Raw genomic sequence first — 16403 nt, 5'->3', positions numbered from 1 at the left:
AGAAATGCAGCTGCCCATGCCGTGGGCGCAGCAAAAGAAAAAAATTGAATAAACAGCATGCAGTACCACCACGCAATGTAACCCATTTACGTAATTGGACTCCGCCATAACTGCTATGCGACTGTGTGTGGCGTAGCGTTGCCACCTGTCCGGGTTTGGAATCATGTGTCCGGGTTTCAGACTGCCTGAAACCAAGACACATTATTCAGACCGGACTATGGCTTCCCAGCAGGGTTGTTGGCTGCAGTTGTCTAAGCTGAGAGTGTCTGTTACACTCTCTTTCATGCTGCCCAAAGCCAGCACCAGGCCCGGACTGGCCATAGGGACCACCGGGCATATGCCCGGTGGGCCGGGGGCCGCCGGGCCGCATATCACGTCTCCCGTCCCGACTCTCAGCTGCTTGGGCCGACCGGCACTGCTCATCCGTCGCTAGCCTCTCTGCGGCCACCTTCGCGGAGACGGCCGCATTTCTTTGTGGCAGAGTCCCGGGTCCCCACTCTGCAGCAGCAGGGCTGCTCCTTGTGACTGTGCCGCTCACCACGGCCGGCTCCGCGGCCGTTCGGCCAGCCTCCTATTCAGGTTAGAAGGAGAAAATGAAGAGGTCCGGCGTCAGGTCATGTGATTGTGCAGGGGGCGGAGCTGGAGGAGACCACCTCTGCCTCATGTCGTGAAAGGATCTGGACTGCTAGAACGGTAAGTGACACTATGCCAGTCTGGCCTACCAATGTTTTTATTTATTTTATTTTTTTTTTTTTTGTATCTTGCCTGCCAATGTTTTTTTTATACTGCTTGCCAATGGTTTTTTTTTTTTTTTTTTTGTATTTTTTTTTTATCTTGCTGGCCAAAGTTTTTTTTATACTGCCTACCAATTTTTTTTTTTTTTTTATCCTTCCTGCCAATGTTTTTTTTTTTTTTATCCTGCCTGTCAATGTTTTGTTTTTTTTTTTATCCTGTGTGAAAGCTGCTGCTTCCCGGAAACTAACCAGAATGCGAATGTAAATGTAGGCTGCATTCACGCCTCAACGTTTAAAGTCGTTTTTGCTGTGATTTTGACACGATTTAGTTCAGGTCACCAATGTAAAAGGCAGAAGAACGCCTGTAATCTGCCCTAAAGAAGCTCATGTTCTTTTTTGACCTGAAGGCATTTTCAGGCGTTTTGCTTCATGTGACAAAACGCTCAGGTGAACATGTACCATTGAAATGAACAGGATTTCGCTTGGGTGTTTTTCAGGCATTTTTTCTGGCGTTTTATTGGTGTTTTATGAGCTGAAAACGCTCAGGTGTGAATGCAGCTTTACTATTTTATCCCAGCTTGAGGGGAACAAGAAAAACGACCTACAGGTATGGATAGCTCCCAACTGTTCCTGATTTCGAGGGACTGCCCCTCTTTCCTCCGCATGTGTCCCTCATTTTGGTATAGTATAGTTGTATATAAAATGCACTATTTAATTTTCAATATGTGTTTCCCAGGGCCAGTGCCGGGACAAGGTCATCTAGAGCCCAAGGCAAGCAGGCCAAACTGCACCCCTCGAAATGTATGAGCATTATGTGTCAGCAAAACCTCGCCACCCCAAAAAAAAAAAAAACTGAGCACTAATGTATATGCTTACCTTATAAGCATAAATTCCCCCTCCTTCTAGTACAAATCTACTCCTCTCTTGAAATTCCCCCTTCCAGCGCAACCCCAGATCAATCCCCCCCCCCAAAAAAATCACCCCTTCTAGTTCAAATCTTCTGTCCTTGAAATCCCTCAAATTTCCCCTCCGAGTACATATTCCCCCCCACTCCAAATCCCCTCTCCCAGCACAAAATGCCCCCTCCTAGCGCACCCCCCTCCCCCGTATTTACCCTTATAGCAGAAACACCCCCACTATTCATCCCTACTAGTACAACCCCCCCCCCCCAAATGTCCCCTCCTAACGCAATTCTTTTCCCCCCTTTTACCATATCTCTTTTAGCACAAACCCTCCCCAATCCCCACTCCTAGCACAAAACCACCCCCTCCAAATGTCCCCACTTCTATCACAAACACCCCCTATTCATCCCTACTAGCACAGCCCCCCCCCCAAAAAAAAACTGTCCCCTCCTAGCACAATTCTCTTCCCCCATCCCAATACCCCCCATTTCCCTTTGGGATTAATAAAGTATTCTGTAACACAACCCCCCCCCCCAAAAAAAAGTCCCCTCCTACAACAATTCTTACCATCTGCTGCCTCCCAAATTTCCTCTCCTAACACAAACACAAACCCATTAAAATCCCCCCACCCCCGTGTCAGGGGGTGTGTCCTATGTCTACATACTTTTGCAGACCAGTGTCCCTCGTTCCCATCTCAGAAAGTTGGGAGGTATGAAATCTACAGTCATCAATAATTTGTTTTAACCATTTAGTTTGCATGGTGACTTTATTAGAAAAAGTAGCTCTACTTTAAAGTAGAATTATAAGCAAAACTATTTTTGAGTATTGGAGGGTTATAACCCCTGTCGTTTTTTTTTTGTTTGTTTGTTTTTTTTTTTTACCATCTGTGTCTCCCTGATGAGAATTCCCTTCACTTCCTGTCCCAAAGCCAAAACAGGAAGTGAGAGTAAATCCCTCCTGAATGAAGAACTCCCAGAACCAGTGTCCCTATTGGAAGATTTCCCCTAAAGTTTTGCCTTTAGTTTTATTTTAAGAACACAGTTTGCACACAGACATTCCAATATCACAGGATGCAATGTAAAACAAGGGGTGAGCTGATTAACCCAATTCGTTTTATTACATGTTTTATGAACATTAGATGATATTCCTAGGAGGCCCTCTAGTGGTTAAAAAGGCAAGGTTTATCCCTGCAATAAGACAGAGCAATTGTGCTTAGACTCGACCTGCCCCCTGGTGGTACAACACAAAAGTACTGTAATAAATAGACAGTAGACCAGGTCTTTTCTGGAACTTTATGTTTAAAAGTTTGTCAGTATTTTTTGCTAGAAAATTATTTAGAACCCCCAAACATATATTTTTTTAGCAGAGACCCCAAAGAATAAAGTGGCCATTGTTGCAATATTTTATGTCACACTGTATTTGTGCAGCAGTCTTTCAAACGCAGTTTTATTGGGAAAAATACACTTTAACCGCTTGCCGACCGGGCCATAGCCAAAAGACGGCTACAGCACGGTCAGATAACTCTGGGATGGTGTACTATAACGTTCTCCATAATCGCGCTCACCGCAGGTCCCCTGGGGGCACGCACCCAGAAATGTCCATGACCATTGGGTCTCCCAGACCCGGCGTGTCATGGATCAGGGTGAAGGGCCAATGACAGTGGCACTTTACCACATGAAGACTCTGTCCAATGACGGAGTGATCACTTGTCAACAAACCGGAGCATTTCCGGTTCGGCTCCTCCCCTCTCCTCACACCAATCAGTACAGCGTGTGAGGAGAGGAGGGAGCTGGTGCAGCAGCGCTGTGGGTCTGGATCTGAAGTGCCAACAGCATGATCTGTGCCCATCCCTGGCTCATCCATCCACATTTATGCTCAGCCATGCTCCATCCCTGGTTTGTCCATCCTCATTCATGCTCCATTCCTGGCTCATCCATCCATCCCTGGCTCATCCATCCACATTTATGCTCAACCATGCTCCATCCCTGGTTCATCCATCCTCATTCATGCTCCATCCCTGGCTCATCCATCCATCCCTGGCTCATCCATCCACATTCATGCTCATCCATGCTCCATCCCCGGCTCATCCATTCACATTCATGCTCCATCCCTGGCTCATCCATCCATCCCTGGCTCATCCATCCACATTTATGCTCAGCCATGCTCCATCCCTGGTTCATCCATCCTCATTCATGCTCCATCCCTGGCTCATCCATCCATCCCTGGCTCATCCATTCACATTCATGCTCATCCATGCTCCATTCCTGGCTCATCCATCTATCCCTGGCTCATCCATCCGCATGCATGCTCATCCATGCACCATCCCTGGCTCATCCATCCACATTCATGCTCCATTCCTGGCTCATCCATCCATCCCTGGATCATCCATCCTCATTCATGCTCATCCATGACCATCCCTGGCTCATCCATCCACATTCATGCTCATCCATGCTCGTCATCTCTCCCCATCCATGCTCTTCCATCCCCATCCATGGCTCATCCATGCTACATTAGTGATCATCCCTGCCACATCCATGCTACATTAGTGATCATCAGTGCCACGTCCATGCCACATCAAAGATCATTCGTGCCACATTAGTGCTCATCTGTGCCACATCCATGCCACATCAGTGCTCATCCGTGCCACAACCATGCCACATCAGTGCTCATCCGTGCCACATCCATGCTACACCAGTGATCATCCATACCACATCTGTGCTCATCTGTGCCACATCTGTGCTCATCTGTGCCACATCAGTGCTCATTTGTGCCACATCAGTACTCATCCATGCCACATCCACGCCACATCAGTACTAATCCATGCCACATCCATGCCACATCAGTGCTCATCCGTGCCACATCAGTGCTCATCCATGCCACATCAGTGCTCATTCGTGCCACATCAGTGCTCATCCGTGCCACATCCATGCCACATCCATGCCACATCAGTGATCATCCATGCCACATCAGTGATCATCCATGCTACATCAGTGCTCTTCCGTGCAACATCAGTGCTAATCCGTGCCATATCAGTGATCATCCGTGCCACATCAGTGGTCATCTGTGCCACATCCATGCCACATCTTTGCTCATCCATGCCACATCAGAGGTCATGTGTGCCACATCAGCACATCAGTGGTCATCTGTGCCACATCAGTGCTCATCCATGCCACATCAGTGCTCATCTGTGCCACATCCATGCCACGTCAGTTCTCATCCATGCCACATCAGTTCTCATCCATGCCACATCAGTGCTCATCCATGCCACATCAGTGCTCATCCATGCCACATCAGTGCTCATAAGTGCCACATCCATGCCAAATCCGTGCCACATCAGTGCTCATCCATACCACATCAGTGCTCATCCGTGTCACATCCATGCCACTACAGTGCTTCACAAAAGTGTAATAGGTAGTCAAATTAGATGTATAATTTATGTCACTAGAACACCTGATGGTGCTCCCTGCATGTTGGGCCTCTGTATGTGGCCAGGCTGTGTAAAAGTCTCACACATGTGGTATCGCCATACTCAGGAGGAGTAGCAGAATATATTTTGAGGTGTAATTTTTGCTATTTACATGCTATATGTTAGAAATATTGTATAAACAAAAAGGAAAAGGTCTGGTGTCACCCGCAAACCACCTCCAACCCATTATATGCAACACAAAACAGGAAATCGCCCCGGGACTTTAAATGAGGTGAATGCTTTTAGCCAACAATTGACAGAGTAAATGCAGTCTCAAATTTATTAAAATAGTCATGCAAACATAAACATGAATCATAGCCAAGCCACTAAAATGATACATACAAAAGAAGTAGTACTGTATGTATCATTTCAGTGGCTTGGCTATGATTCATGTTTATGTTTGCATGACTATTTTAATAAATTTTGAGACTGCATTTACTCTGTCAATTGTTGGCTAAACGCATTCACCTCATTTAAAGTCCTGGGGCGATTTCCTGTTTTGTGAAATATTGTATAAATGGACAACTTTGTGTAAAAAAAAAAAAAAAAAAAATGCGTTTTATTTTCTTTACACAATTTCCAAAAACTTGTGGAAAAAAAGACATGTTCAAAAGACTCATCATGCCTCACAAAATATACGTTGAGGTGTTTACTTTCCAAAATGGGGTCATTTTTTGGGCGTTTTCATTGTTCTAGTGCTCCAGGGCCTTCAAAAGTGTAAGTGGTACCACACGTGTGAGACTTTTACACAGCCTGGCTACATGCAGAGGACCAACATGCAGGGAGCACCATCAGGCGTTCTCGTATCGCTATACTCAGGAGGAATAGCAGAATACATTTTTGTATTTTTAGTACTGAACACTCTAAATGAATACATGCAAAAACACAAATGAATATATTAAATAAAGTCCACACTGTGATGGTAAATAAGCGAATATAATCGACGGATGAAAAACTGGGATATGATGTTTATCCAGGTGAGTGAATATCAACTTTCAGACATCAATAGCAGACAGATGTGAAGAGAAGATAATGGGAGAAGCCACCACCAACATAAGAGAGGCTTACCATAGCATAGACTCAACAAGGCGTAAGCCCAATGAGTCATCAAGACTTGAGGTGACAACACACCAATAGGCAAGGACATCAAACGTCTGCGGATGTTGGCACAGGAGGATGCTGTGCACACTGTTCCTCAGATAACTTGCAGCAAGGAAGGGAAACTCAGAGATATGTAGATCGAATCCTTTTCATATGCTCACAAGATGCAACCATAAATGAAACAGAAGTTCCACATGGTGTAAATTCGCATAACAAGGAATATTTATTAAAATTTTGAGGAACACTCACATGTGAGCAAATAAAAAGCACTTGTAAAAGACTGAAGGTTAACGCAATGGCATCAGCAGGCTTGCCCCAACGCGTTTCATCTAAGGAGACATCATCTGGGGTGTAGACATGCCATGGCCATTGCATTTAAATAGACATAATACCCCAATAATAAGCTACAGAGGCCACTCCCCTCTCCACTGTATACACTCGGTAAAAGAATTACTAGCCCCAGGAAGATCCCGCCACCCGCAGGCACCATAGAGCTGCTGATCACCACCTCCCACCAGGTGGGGGGTACAGAGATGTGCTGGGGGCTGGAGGTGCACAGCGGTGACCAGCCAGGTACACGGGAACCTCTGGAAGGGGAGGGACGGCTCTCTGGGGACCTTGATGTAAGGGGGGGCTCTCTGGGGACCTTGATGTAAGGGGGAGGCTCTCTGGGGACCCTGATGTAAGGGGGCTCTCTGGGAACCCTGATGTAAGGGGGGCTCTCTGGGGACCCTGATGTAAGGGGGGCTCTCTGGGGACCCTGATGTAAGGGGGCTCTTTGGGGACCCTGATGTAAGGGGAGGCTCTCTGGGGACCCTGATCTAAGGGGGCTCTCTGGGGACCCTGATGTAAGGGGAGGCTTTCTGGGGACCCTGATGTAAGGGGGGCTCTCTGGGGATCCTGATGTAAGGGGGGGCTCTCTGGGGACCCTGATGTAAGGGGGGCTCTCTGGAGACCCTGATGTAAGGGGAGGCTCTTTGGGGACCCTGATGTAAGGGGAGGTTCTCTGAGGACCCTCGTGTAAGGGGAGGCTCTCTGGGGACCCTGATTTAAGGGGGGGCTCTCTGGGGACCCTGATGTAAGGGGAGGCTCTCTGGGGACCCTAATGTAATGGGTTGCTCTCTGGGGACCCTGATGTAAGGGAGGAGGCTCTTTGGGGATCCTAATGTAAGGAGTGGCTCTCCGGGGGACCCTGATGTAATGAGGAGGGCTCTCTGGGGACCCTGATGTAAGGAAGGGGCTCTCTGGGAACCCTGATGTAATGAGGGGGGCTCTCTGGGGACCCTGTTGTAAGGAAGGGGCTCTCTGGGGACCCTGGTGTAAGGAGGGGCTCTGGGGACCCTGATGTAAGTAGGGAGGCTCTCTGGGGACCCTGATGTAATGAGGGGGGCTCTGGGGACCCTGATGTAAGGGGGAGACTCTCTGGGGACCCTGATGAAAGGAAGGGGCTTTCTGGGGACCCTGATGTAAGAAAGGGACTCTCTGGAATCCTGATGTGAGTAGGGAGGCTCTCTGGGGACCCTGATATAAGTGGGGAGGTTCTTTGGGGACCCTGATGTAAGGAAGGGGCTGTGCGGACCCTGATGTAATGAGGGGAGGCTCACTGGGGACCCTGATGTAAGGGGGGACCCGCACTCAGATATGTAACGATTATATATATATATATATATATATATATATATATATATATATATATATATATACAGTATCTCACAAAAGTGAGTACGCCCCTCACATTTTTGTAAATATTTTATTATATCTTTTCATGTGACAACACTGAAGAAATGACACTTTGCTACAATCTAAAGTAGTGAGTGTACAGCTTGTATAACAGTGTAAATTTGCTGTCCTCTCAAAATAACTCAACACAGCCATTAATGTCTAAACCACTGGCAACAAACGTGAGCAAACCCCTAAGCGAAAATGTCCAAATTGGGCCCAAAATGTCAATATTTTGTGTGGCCACCATTACTTTTCAGCACTGCCTTAACCCTCTTGGGCATGGAGGTCACCAGAGCTTCACAGGTTGCCACTGGAGTCTTCTTCCACCCCTCCATGATGACATCACAGAGCTGGTGGATGTTAGAGACCTTGCGCTCCTCCACCGTCCGTTTTAGGATGCCCCACAGATGCTCAATAGGGTTTAGGTCTGGAGACATGCTTTGCAAGTCCATCACCTTTGCTCTCAGCTTCTTTAGCAAGGCAGTGGTCGTTTTGGAGGTGTGTTTGGGGTCATTATCATGTTGGAATACTGCCCTGCAGCCCAGTCTCTGAAGGGAGGGTATCATGCTCTGCTTCAGTATGTCACAGTACATGTTGGCATTCATGGTTCCCTCAATGAACTGTAGCCCCCCAGTGCCGGCAGCACTCATGCAGCCCCAGACCATGACACTCCCACCACTATGCTTGACTGTAGGCAAGACACATTGGGGTTATTTACGAAAGGCAAATCCACTTTGTACTGCAAGTACACTTGAAAGTACACTGAAGGTGCACTGGGAAGTGCAGTCACTCTAAATCTAAGGGGTAGATCTGAAATGAGGGGAAACTCTGCTGATTTTATCTTCCAATCATGTCCAAGCTAAAATGCTGTTTTTTTTATTATCCTTGCATGTCCCCCTCGGATCTACAGTAACTTTACTTCCAAGTGCACTTGCAATGCAAAGTGGATTTTCCTTTAGTAAATAACCCCCATTGCCTTTGTACTCCTCACCTGGTTGCCACCACACAGACTTGATACCAACTGAACTGAATAAGTTTGTCCTTGTCTCAGACCACAGGACATGGTTCCAGTAATCCATGTCCTTAGTCTGCTTGTCTTCAGCAAACTGTTTGCGGGCTTTCTTGTGCATCATCTTTAAAAGTAGCTTCCTTCTGGGACGACAGCCATGCAGACCAATTTGATGCACTATGTGGCTTCGGTGGTGTATTTTGGTTTTGTGCTGCCCTAGGCAAGACTAAAATCAGACAACCCCCCCCCATGTAAATTTTCCCCACCCCTTCCTGTTTAATGCATGTGACTCCTTCCAAAATTGAAGGACTGCAAGTTCCAGTATGAACCCCTGAGATATCATGTTCAGACCTGTAGTCCTTCACTAGTTTTTAGGGGGGGGGGGGGGTGATATCCTCAGCTCTGAGGGGTTCATGCTGGGACCTGCAGTCCTTCACTTTTGTGGGTCACATCCCTAGATCTTACAGGTTCATGCTGGAACCTGTAGTCCTTCACTAGTTTGGGGGGCGTGCCGCATCCTCAGTTCTGAGGGGCACATGCTGGGGGGGTCACATCCCCCAAAAGTGAAGAACTACAAAGTTCCAACATGAGCTCCTTAGATCTAAGGATGTGTCTCCCTCCAAAATTGAAGGACTACAAGTCCCGGCATGAACCTCTAAGATCTAGGGATGTAACCCTTTAGATCTCACGGGTTCATGCTGGAACCTGTAGTCCTTCATTAGGAGGATGGAATCAGTGGCAGTGCTTGGGGGGGTTGGGTTCCGTATCAGTGCTTGGGGGGTGGGTGCAATGTCAGTGCTTGGGGGGGGGGGTTCAGTAACTCTCACTTGCTGTTACCTGTCAGTGAGTGTCCAATTGATTCCCCCTGCCTGCATGCAAGAGAGGGGAGGAGAGAGAGGGTTAGGGAAGGTGAGAGAGAGAGGGTGGAAGAGAGGGAGAGAGAGAGGGGGTGTGGGGGTGTGAGAGAGAGGGGGTGTGAGAGAGGGGGAGTGAGAGAGGGGGTGTGAGAGAGAGAGAGAGAGGGGTGGGCGGGAGGGGGTGTGAAAAAGAGAGAGAGAGAGAGAGAGAGAGAGAGAGAGAGAGGGGTGGGCGGGAGGGGGTGTGAAAGAGAGAGAGGGGTGGGCGGGAGGGGGTGTGAAAGAGAGAGAGAAAGAGAGGGGTGGGCGGGAGGGGGTGTGAAAGAGAGAGAGAGAGAGAGAGAGAGGGGTGGGCGGGAGGGGGTGTGAGAGAAAGAGAGAGAGAGAGGGGTGGGCGGGAGGGGGTGTGAAAGAGAGAGAGAGAGGGGGGCGGGTGTGTGGGGGTGGGGTAGAGAGAGAAGGAGGGTGTGGGAAGGGGTGGGAGAGAGAGAGAGAGGGGGGTGGGCGGGAGGGGGTGTGAAAGAGAGAGAGAGGGGGGCGGGTGTGTGGGGGTGGGGGAGAGAGAGAAGGAGGGTGTGAGAAGGGGTGGGGGTGGGAGAGAGAGAGGGGGGTGGGGGTGGGAGAGAAAGCGGGTGAGAGAGGGGGGTGGAGGTGTGGGGTGGGGGAGAGAGAGAGAGAGAGAGGGGGTGGGAGAGAGAGAGAGGGGGGTGGGAGAGAGGGGGGTGGGGATGGGAGAGAGATGGGGCGGGTGTGAGGGGGTGGGAGAGAGAGGGGGGTAGGTGTGTGGGGGTGGGAGAGAGAGAGGGGGTGGGTGTGTGGGGTGTGAGAGAGAGAGACGGGGTGGGTGTGTGGGGTGTGAGAGAGGGGGGTGGGAGAGAGAGAGGGGGGGTGGGTGTGTGGGGTGTGAGAGAGAGGGGGTGGGTGTGTGGGGTGAGGGAGAGGGGGTGGGAGAGAGAGGGGGGTGGGAGAGAGAGAGAGGGGGTGGGTGTTTGGGGTGAGGGAGAGGGGGGTGTGAGAGAGAGTGGGGTGGGGGTGGGTGTGTGGGGTGTCAGAGAGAGAGAGGGGGTGTGAGAGAGGGGGGTGGGAGAGAGAGAGAGGGGGTGTGAGAGAGGGGGGTGGGAGAGAGAGAGAGGGGGTGTGAGAGAGGGGGATGGGAGAGAGAGAGAGGGAGTGGGTGTAAGAGAGGGGGGAGAAGGTGAGGGTGGTGGGAGAGAGACCCCCTAGCCCTGCCTGCAGTCCCTACTGCCCCCCCCCCTGACTGTCCCAGGCAGCCCCTGTCTGTGTTGGTAGGTGTTGGTAGGTGTCATGCCCATCCTCGGTCAGCCTGTCCTCCTGTTCCAGCTTTTTTGCCGCCCCCCCGCAGCGTGCCGCCCTAGGCCTGGGCCTTGTTGGCCTAGGCCAAGAGACAGCACTGTGTGGCTTATGGTCTAAGCTAGTGGTTCTCAACCCTCTACTGCCGTGACCCCTTGATAAAATTTCCCAAGTTGTGGGGACCCCTAACAGTAAAATTATTTTCGTAGTGTGGGTTGTCAGCACCCGAGGCAAGACAAGTAATTTTGCGCCCCTAATCCACAGACATTTAGCGCTCCTTGAGTCCCTTCCACTCGAACAGTATTAAAACCCCTTCTGGTACATTTTAGGATGTACCACTCTTTCTCTTTGTTCTACTTTCTTTCCCTTTTACCTCTCTCTTTCCTAATTTCTTGTTATTTTTCCCCATCCCTCTCTAGCTGCTTTCTTGTTCTTTCTCTTGTTCTTTCTCTCCCTTTTTCTTTGTTCTTCCCCGTCTTTTCCTCTCCCTTCCATGTATTCTCTATTTTTATTCCCTCTCTTACTCCTGGGTGGGGGGAATGGGATGAGTGGAAGTGTTGGGGGGAGTTCTGATCAGCCAAATTTAGGTGCTCTTGATCAAGGTTATCTGCTGATCGTCTGCTGATCTGATAACTATAGTGGGGACCTATAATCACAGGTAGTGTTCCTCACTGAGTCTCCGACTTTGTGGTGTCTCCTAGCAGTGACACCTATGCCAAAATCAGGAGATAAGGTCTCCTCCAGCCCCTCTCACTTCACATTCCTCACCAGTCAGCTGATCTCTAGTCTCTGCCCCCCACCCATGCTGTGAAATGAATGGGCAGCTGTGAGCTCCAGGGACAGCCCTGCTGGGCAGCCGCAAAAAAGCTGGGAGAGCGATGCAGGCTTCAGGAACAGCCCAGGATTCGGTGACCCCTGGCAAATTGTCATTTGACCCCCGAGGGGGTCCCAACCCCCAGGTGAGAACCACTGGTCTAAGCACTAACAGGCTGACCCCCCCACCCTTTAAACCTCTTCAGCAGTTCTGGCAGCACTCATACGTCTATTTCCCGGAGACAACCTCTGGATATGACGCTGAGCATGTGCACTCAACTTCTTTGGTCGACCATGGTGAGGCCTGTTCTGAGTGGAACCTGTCCTGTTAAACTGCTGTATGGTCTTAGCCACCGTGCTGCAGCTCAGTTTCAGGGTCTTGGCAATCTTCTTATAGCCTAGGCCATCTTTATGTAGAGCAACAATTCATTTTTTTCAGATCCTCAGAGAGTTCTTTGCCATGAGGTGCCATGTTGAACTTCCAGTGACCAGTATGAGAGAGTGAGGTCCTAAGTATTCAGACCCTTTGCCCAGTATTTAGTAGAAGCACCCTTTTGATCTAATACAGCCATGAGTCTTTTTGGGAAAGATGCAACACGTTTTTTTACACCTGGATTTGGGGATCCTCTGCCATTCCTCCTTGCAGATCCTCTCCAGTTCTGTCAGGTTGGATGGTAAACGTTGGTGGACAGCCATTTTTAGGTCTCTCCAGAGATGTTCAATTGGGTTTAAGTCAGGGCTCTGGCTGGGCCATTCAAGAACAGTCACAGAGGTGTTGTGAAGCCACTCATTCGTTATTTTAGCTGTGTGCTTAGGGTCATTGTCTTGTTGGAAGGTAAAACTTTGGCCCAGTCTGAGGTCCTGAGCACTCTGGAGAAGGTTTTCGTCCAGGATATCCCTGTACTTGGCCGCATTCATCTTTTCGTCGATTGCAACCAGTCGTCCTGTCCCTGCAGCTGAAAAACATCCCCACAGCATGATGCTGCCACCACCATGCTTCACTTTTGGGACTGTATTGGACAGGTGATGAGCAGTGCCTGGTTTTCTCCACACATACCGCTTAGAATTAAGGCCAAAAAGTTCTATCTTGGTCTCATCAGACCAGAGAATCTTATTTCTCACCATCTTGGAGTCCTTCAGGTGTTTTTTTAGCAAACTCCTTGGGGGCTTTCATGTGTCTTGCACTGAGGAGAGGCTTCTGTCGGGCCACTCTGCCATAAAGCCCCGACTGGTGGAGGGCTGCAGTGATGGTTGACTTTCTACAACTTTCTCCAATCTCCCAACTGCATCTCTGGAGCTCAGCCACAGTGATCTTTGGGTTCTTCTTTACCTCTGTCACCAAGGCTCTTCTCCCCCAATAGCTCAGTTTGGCCAGACGGCCGGCTCTAGGAAGGGTTCTGGTCGTCCCAAACATCTTCCATTTAAGGATTATGGAGGCCACTGTGCTCTTAGGAACCTTAAGTGCAGCAGAATTTTTTTGTTAGACCTCATGATTCTCATTTGCTCTGACATGCACTGTGAGCTGTAAGGTCTTATATAGACAGGTGTGTGACTTTCCTAATAAGTCCAATCAGTATAATCAAACACAGCTGGACTCAAATGAAGGTGTAGAACCATCTCAATGATGATCAGAAGAAAAGGACAGCACTTGAGTTAAATATATGAGTGTCAAACAAAGGGTCCGAATACTTAGGACCATGTGATATTTCAGTTTTTCTTTTTTTAATAAATCTGCAAAAATGTCAACAATTCTGTCAATATGGGGTGCTATGTGTACATTAATGAGGAAAAAAATGAACTTAAATGATTTTAGCAAATGGCTGCAATATAACAAAGAGTGAAAATTTTAAGGGGTCTGAATACTTTCCGTCCCCCCTATATATATATATCTATATCTATCTATATATATATATATATATATATATATATATATATATATATATATATAGATAGATATAGATATATATCTATCTATATATATATATATATAGATAGATATATATCTATCTATATATATATATAAATAAACACACACACATGTATATTATATACATGTGTATGCCCGCCCAAGCGTATGACTTTCTTTACTTCGCTGCTATGGGCTCTAGCCCCCAGATCTTCTGTAGACCTAGCCCCTGGTGGGGGCCCTTCATGGTTTCTTGCACCGGGGCCCTGAAGATTGTAGTTACACCTCTGGTTCAAAGCTTGGGATATTTTTTTATAACCTAACCCTGCTTTAAACTTCTCCACAACATTATCCCTGACCTGTCTGGTGTGTTCCTTGGCCTTCATGATGCTGTTTGTTCACTAAGGTTCTCTAACAAACCTCTGAGGGCTTCACAGAACATCTGTATTTATACTGAGATTAAATTACACACAAGTAGACTCTACTTACTAATTAGGTGACTTCTGAAGGCAATTGTTTCCACTAGATTTTAGTTAGGGGTATCAGAGTAAAGGGGGCTGAATGCAAATGCACGCCACACTTTTTAGATATTTATTTGTAAAACATTTTGAAAACCATTTATCATTTTCCGTCCACTTCACAATTGTGTGCCACTTTGTGTTGGTCTATCATATAAAGCCCCAATAAAATACATTTACGTTTTTGGTTGTAACATGACAAAATGTGGAAAATTTCAAGGGGTATGAATACTTTTTTCAAGGCACTGTATATACTATTTGTCTTTACCTGTAAGCTAAGTTTTACTCTCATATGAAGATTACTTTATACATTACTCATATACAGTATATTATTGTATTAAAGTGCACTCTTGTAGGGGGTCCATTTATCCCAGTTTAGGTGTTGTGTTTAAAGGGGTTGTAAACCTTCAAGGCTTTTCACCTCAATGCATTCTATGCAACAGCTGGAGGGCCGCCAGTTTGAGACCCCTGCTTTAGAGGCCCCAGAAACAAAAAATAATAAATGTACATTTTTTTACATGCAAAAAAATGTGCATTTATTATTATTTGTTAAAAGGTGAACTTATCCTTTAAGCACTGTGGGCGGAGTGAAATGCATTGGGAACATGGCCTGGTTGGCCTCATACACCATCTTATGGGGTTTTGCAAAGATGTGCGACTTCCAGGACTGTTCCCTTTTTCCATTACTTGTGAAGTATTGCCGTGAAGGTTGTAGCAAGAGCAATAATTCTACCACCAGACCAGACCTCCTTTGTAACTTTTAAAGTGTCACCTACTGTATGGAGATTTTGAAGTACTGTAGTTTGTCGCCATTCCACAGGCATGCTTAATTTTAAAGTGTGACGTGTTACATATCTATTTACTCGGCGTAACATCATCTTTTATATTTTACCAAATAATTGGGTATTATATTGTGTATATCACATACTTACCCATACCTCGCAACCGTCCAAGTAAATCCCGGTGTCCAGCCCAAATTCGCTGAATCCCTCACTAGTCTACCTTGCAGGTGCTCATTGCATGACAGCTGTCGAGACTTAGACTTGCTCAGTGCCCAGCCAGCACAGCACCCCCTCCACCACCCCCGCTTGTCAGCCCGCTGTATAGCCTGCAGAATGGAAGAGGTGGTAGGCTAGATCTGCTCTACCGCCTCCCCTTTTCGCCTTGTGCCCACCCACAAACCCCTGGCATGCAGCCAATGCTGTGCATGTGAAGAGGTTGTGTGGGCAGGAATTTTGAATTTTTAGGCAGTGCTTCTGTAGTTGCTGCCTGAGTCTTTTCCATGTGCCAAATTGATTCTTCCTGCCTTCCATGTGTCAGTGTTCCTCCCTGCCTTCCATGTGCCATACTGATCTTTCCTGCCTTCCATGTGCCATAGTGATCCTTCTTGCCTTCCATGTACCATAGTGATCCTTCCTGCCTTCCTTGTGTCATAGTGATCCTTCCTGCCTTCTGTATACCATAGTGGCTCTTCCTGCTTTCCATGTGTCATAGTTATCCTTCCATGTACCCTCCCCCTCCACGTTTGGCCACACCCACTTGTTGCTGCGACGCACATAGCATGGCACAAGTCACTGTCTCCCTGAAATGTTGCTCATTCTCACTTCAAAAGTTGGGAGGTATGCTTACCTATGCATGGAGTCCAGCGCTGTCTTCCCACAGCTGGCCACCTTGGATATGAGATCCGGCTGTGGCTTCCTGAGGAACTACAACCAGATCCCCACTACGCATGCCATGAATCACGCACCACCCCTCCACTGCAGTCAGAACAAACAGCTGCTGGAGAGGTAAACCTCTGCGGTTTAACATTCAGCTGTCAGGCAGCTGTTCGATCAGTGTGAACCCTGCCTTCAGCCACTGTGTGGAAGCTAATGCCCCCTTGGGACACGTTATGTGCATATTTCAGGAGGCATCAGAAGCAGAGGGCATACCTTTCTCACCTAAGGGACAATGGAGGTGGGGGGCAGGGTGGAGTTAAAAAAATAAAAGAAAGGTTAAAAAAAAAAATTGTTGTTTTGGATTTCTGAGCAAAGGGTTACAGAGAGATTTGGTTCCAAAACAGGG

The sequence above is a fragment of the Aquarana catesbeiana genome, linkage group LG12 (genome assembly GCF_042186555.1).
Source record: "Aquarana catesbeiana isolate 2022-GZ linkage group LG12, ASM4218655v1, whole genome shotgun sequence".
NCBI classification, from domain to species: Eukaryota; Metazoa; Chordata; class Amphibia; order Anura; family Ranidae; genus Aquarana; species Aquarana catesbeiana.
This window is presented reverse-complemented; position numbering follows the sequence as displayed.